This window comes from Paramacrobiotus metropolitanus, unplaced genomic scaffold (assembly GCF_019649055.1).
Source record: "Paramacrobiotus metropolitanus isolate TYO unplaced genomic scaffold, Prichtersi_v1.0 Parri_scaffold0000192, whole genome shotgun sequence".
NCBI classification, from domain to species: domain Eukaryota; kingdom Metazoa; phylum Tardigrada; class Eutardigrada; order Parachela; family Macrobiotidae; genus Paramacrobiotus; species Paramacrobiotus metropolitanus.
In genome coordinates this window covers 70,938-76,937 of record NW_026570412.1, presented here as the reverse complement: position 1 = coordinate 76,937, position 6,000 = coordinate 70,938, and positions in this window count along the sequence as shown.

Below are 6,000 nucleotides of genomic sequence, written 5' to 3'. Positions count from 1 at the left end.
TGCATCGGCCGTCTCGACTGCAGCCGGGACATCAACCGTGCTTTATCTGGAGCAGCATTTCGCGGCACAAGCGGACAGCGGGTAGCACCATTTTCCGGCTTCTTTAGTTGCCTGCGCTCAATCCCTGTTTCTGATTTTGACCGCTCGATTCTTACTTCTGACGAGCTAACGTTTAGGAGAAGTGCTGTGGTGGCAAGTCGAAACCGCACTTTTTCGTACAGTGAGTCGTATCCGATTAGCATATAACTCACTGAACGAAAAGGTACGGCTTCGACTTGGTAGGTTAAAAACGCAGTGGGGCCACCCTGCGAGAGTGACAATCACTACACTCGTAATAGTCGCTGACTCACCATACTCGAATCTGAACATAACGAGAGCGTACGTCAGTTCGAGCGAAGTCGATCTCAAGTTCACTGAGGGCGGCGCGGTGGCAACGACAACAACGACATCCAAGTGATCAACAGAAGTGCAGATATGTCTCCGGAAGGGGAATCTAACACTAAATCGCGCGATGCAGATAACCGCGATACTGATCCACCCACTGAAGACCAGCAACCCAGAAACGGCTCGGGTTGGGCGCACGCCTGTTAATTTTCCTCTCCGCGTTCCCGCTGCACGCCCAGTTCAACCAGTCGTTCCGGTAAACCGGCGCAGAAAGTGCCGACTGCTGCCACAGCGGCTGTCCTGACCGAACCAATGTGGGATGTCATACCGAATGCCGTCCATGCAGCTCTCATGTAGATTGGCCTGCCTAAAGCACCACTATTTCCGGCTGACGGAATTTGCTCCGCTGGCGAGTACGGCAGCCTAATGAGTTCCTGGTCGGTAGATCATGCGATGAGGGGGGAAGAGTTTAACGAGGAGTTGTTCAATTTGCCCGAAGAAGCTTTGTACCAGATGTTTCGACTAATGTTTGTTCGAATTTGTCTTGCTCTGACCGTTTTGTCTGTGGGTGAAATGATTTCAAGTTTCAACACATGGCAGCCGTTTCATGCTTTATCGGATATCTCTCACTCGAAGGGGAAACTATTTCTTAAACCCCGATCTCCCGAATATGACCAGTTTAGCAAAGCCTGCCGAATTTCGTTAACGCCTAGTGTCCGATCTGTCTGTGCTGTACGGATCTCGAACATGTCCCCGACATATTCGTGAACTGGAGCTAAGGAACTCGTGCTCGCCGACTTTTCCTGGTGACATCAATGGGACCGCAGAATTCTCAAAGGAAATTGAAGGAATACTATCATCTGTCATGGATGCAACTGACTGCAAGGAGAGCTCTACATAAAATCATAAAATAAAGTGGCTAAAACTCAACCGAGAAGGTTGATTTTTAGTGAAGATTGTGGACAAATTTATTCGAAGCAACGATTTCATGATATGGCGTAAGCCCCGTATCGCAACTTTTAAAAACTAATCTGACCCTTCCTTCACGACAGAGAAAAGGAAATTGAGGAGCGTCATCGTTATTTCGGTGGATCTGTGCGCGGAGTGTTTTTGCAGGATAATAGGATCTCCATGAGCTACGTCGATATGGATGTCGATGCGAAATTATTGTACTTGGCGCTTGAAAGAGAGCCTAACAATCGTAAAGTGCTCGCATACTGCCCCCGCCGACTCAGTCACTGGCTTTTAACTCAAACTTAGGGACAACGTTAGTCTTATTTATTAATCGTTGTTCTTATAGTGCTTGAGCTATGATATTACAGTATAACAAACAACTTTTTACGGCGTTTCCATCAGTTTTACCAGCTTTATGCACCATATTTTCTTCTCTTTTGCTTGACTGGATGGTTTTTTATGCGGCTAACAGCTAAAGTTTCTGAAATGGCAAAAGCTGTCCTGAGTACCATTAAAAATATCATCTAATTATTCCGAGTTATTGAGCATTATGAATAATAAATAATTGATTATTATTATTATTATTATGAATCGTTGTTCTAGGCAGACAGAAATAAAAATCGTTATTCTGTGACCTGGTTGTTCTCAGTAAGATTATCGTTATTTTTATTATTTTCTTTTCTCAGCAACCGACTGCTGTTGGTTAACATGACTTTGAAGCACTGCACATTATGCTGCTCGCAAGGTCTATGCCGACTAATGCAGTGCTTTGCTTCCGGTATCTGATGCATATACAGGAAGCACAGCAGCCATAGCAAGTGACCTTTCCAACGGAGGCTGTGACCTCGTTGGCGTCGCTGTGGGCATAAGTGTCGCTGGATTTGTCGCAGTTGCTGTTGCAGGGCAATCCTTTGTCCCGGAAGCTTACCAGCGGCAGCTCGTGACCTTTTGGTGCACCATTAATAGTGACAGCTTTTTACAATATTCACAGCGCGGATTTTCTTAATAATTACAGTTTCGTAATAATTCAGCTGCACATGTGTTTCCGTGATGATGGTAACAATGACAGTTCCCTTATAACGCTGAACTGCAAACGTTTCAAGGTTTAACCATTTTTCGGTTTCCAGAAAATACGATACAGTTTGGACCGTGTCAGTACGACAAAGAGGAAGACCTCCACCCCAAGCATGTCCACCGTAACGAACGAGTTCAGCTCTCACATCTTCGACAATGAAACCCCGCTGGCACCAATCTCGACGACGCGAGAACCTCTGACAGAACAACATGCTTTGGATGAATCATTCGATACCACACAATACCGCATTCGATGCTGTTTTTGTGGAACACGGGGAGAGCTTACTTCGGTTTGTGCAGTTAACCGGGGCCAAAAAAACACCATTATAACGAATGTTATTATGTACAATCAGGTAGCCAGTCATAAATATGTAGACAAAAATGAAATCAGTGCAATGCTTACCGGTATAACAGTTTCAGTGTAATGCAGCCCATGTTATAGTATACGTAGATATTATATTGAGAAGAAGAGCAATATTACGCGCGCCCTCCTCACCGTCTGGTGATCTCACTTACCCAAAACTTTTGAAAAAATCTGATACCACAGTTAAATCGACCGTGGTCCACAACTGCCATGACTCTTGCTTTTGAATACGTCCGATCAGAATCGTGCCGGCCCGATGCCGCAAACGATCCAACCCAGTTTCAAGGTGACATTGCAATTTAGAAAAATTTTGCTTGCATAGAATACGCAACATAAATTATTAAATAAACAAATTAAGCAGAATAAATTGAACTTATTTTCGTACAGCACCAACCATAAAATTAAGTAATCACAAGTTTAACCTATCGATTTTCGCTGTCGGCACATTTGTAATATGATGATAGGTCTTGGACACCGGACTGCTCGATTTTGGCAGGACTACTCTTCTAATCAATTGCTAAAAGCAAAGTTTTACTGGTTAGTTACCTTCCAGGAACAGATTCTCGTATAGCAAAAATGATTAATATCGGCTTTAACCGGAAACCGCATGTGTGGGTTCACTATTGTGACTGGACGGATACAGAATTGCATTTTTGAAAAAAACTTTTCGTTTGTTTGCAAATGATATACAAAAACATATGTATCCAGAGCATACTTGCCTTAAAACATTTTTGAAATTGTAAGCATGTTTTTAATGGTAGTATGCGTTGGACTGACAATGTAAGTAGAGATAATAAATTACGGCTACGAATTTCCGAGTGCATAGCAGACTGATTACGCGCCAGGAATTTTCCTTGAGAATAGAAGTGACCTTTAATATTCAAGGTTGGAAAAGTCTAGAAATGTATGAAGGGGTTTGTTGTTACAGGACCGTTGGGTAGTAATACCTTTGCATGAAATCATGCGCAGAAGCAAACTTTAGGCGTCAAAAGGTGACGATAAAGGGAATTCTTCGTCTAAAATTCTTAGAGAGCGGATTACATTGGAGGCTAATTTCGCGAAGTTAAGTAAATGAGTTTCGAATTAATACGAATGGAACTATATTCACTTGGGTGGACGAGGATGCACTCAGGGAATTCCTGAAGAGATTAAGTCGGTGGCGGCAAATACGAGGATAATTTAATGAAATACTGAAGTGATGTACTTGCAGTGAATGCAGTAATACTGTAGAACAGTTGCCGATGGTTATGAAATCGAAAGTTTGTAAGGAGATTGTGTACAGATGACTAGTCATCAAAGGAACATCTGCACTACTGTTATGATTTCAAGAAAGCATTCTGGTCTTCAAAGTGTGAGAATTTGTCAAAGTGCGTTAAACTGAAAACAGTTTTAACTGAAGATCAGCTTGTTCTCCTTTCACGTGGACCCTTGGTCACTTTCCGTATCGTGAAAGAAATGACCGGATATGATCATACGTGAATCATGCTTTTACTGGAATCGAGGTGCTTTTTGAAAGCGTGTGTTCCAGTTTAGCAGATGGTCTTGGACAATTTATGGCGAAAACGCTTAAGCTGAAGATCCGGTCGTCATTGCATAAAGTGTTTAACACAAAGCATGATGGTATCATGTTTGTTCTCGATGGTTTCCGAAGCGAACTGGATGCAAGAAGGTCGAACAAATGGCGAGTCGTTGTGCGGAGACAACCCCACGGTAGTGGAGACCGGTGGAATATCGTCGATGTAACCTAGATCTTAGTGGAAGCTAGTTAGAAGTTCCGGTAGGCAAAATAGCAGAAGACGGTGAGGCTCAGAACGTTGTGGTATTTAGCGACGGGGAAATGATGGCGTGGTAAATAATGAATAGTCAGCGATGATTTTGCGTCAATCGAAAGTGTGACCGAGACGGGAATTGAAACGTCCTCGAGTTCCGGACTGTTTAAGACTCGTAGTCAGAAAAAGCGAGATAAGATACGGAAAAGGAAAACAGCAATCGAAGATAACCTGGATAATTTTAATTTAATTCGTGAATAATTTGTTTTATTTTCTGGATTTACTTGATATTATCATTTTTCTAATATCATACAGATTTCTTAGTGTGTTTTAAACACTGGGGAAGGTGTAATGTTGTGACGCACAACCATGCAGTTGTCTCCGAGAGTGGTTCGCTGTACGAGATAGTGTGAGTTGAGCGGTTCTACAGTAAAGGTCAATACGTGACACCCCAGTTATCCTAAATTTCATTTTGTTCTGAATTAACCAGGTGCAAAATACGTTTTTCTTCCGAATGACACCATAAGTGTACCCCTGACGACTATCTTGCCCGAGCAAAGAATTTTTTAAACTGTTAGCGCTTTTCTCTATTCTGCGACACAGAGACAGTGTTTTTTTGAAACTAACAAAATTTAACTTTTGAAGCATTTGGCGTATACGCAAGTCTGCAAAAATCTGCTTTCGCAGTTCGCATTAAGGCCGAACACTGGGATGTATGTATGACTCATAACTATAATCAATATTTACATTTATAATTACGATTCTCGAGATATGTTTACGCGCGCATAGTAACGGTTCTTAGTAACAGTTATTAATCGTCTTGTGGATGTTATTGTCATTTAGTTGGGTTATTGTTAGTCTGAAAGAAAACTATTAAATTTTAGCAAGGACTTCACACGGATAGACTGAAATCTCCATTTTTTCCCAGGACATACGTAGTAAACCTGTCAATGTTAACTCACCCGGCTCCGCATTATCACTGCCAAGATGCAACGAGGTGTTTGCGGAGATATTAGTTTAACTGACCGTGAGTCGAATTTATGATACAGTATAACCGTGAAAATCGGTATAATACCGTGAACCTGACGTAACAGTCGTTTTCTTACCTGCGGCTTCGTAGAACTTTATTGGCGTGACGACCTCATGTCCGCGGTTACTTCCATTCCCAATCCATTCCTATAGATATAAAGCCGATTAGAAATTCACAGATTAGAAGTTCACAATGCATATAACAAGCAAATTTCTTCTACCGCAAAACGCGGCTCACGTCGCGACTTAATCGTTAAACGTTCTGAATCATGCTGAGAAAAATTCCACACCCTCTTCGGAATAATTTGTCACTGGATTATAAACGAGTAGATCCACAAATCACAAATGTGTGCAACTGTGATTTACAAAGGTAAACCAGGCTCAAGTACACACTATACAGTCTGCAGATACGAGGAAATCTGGACG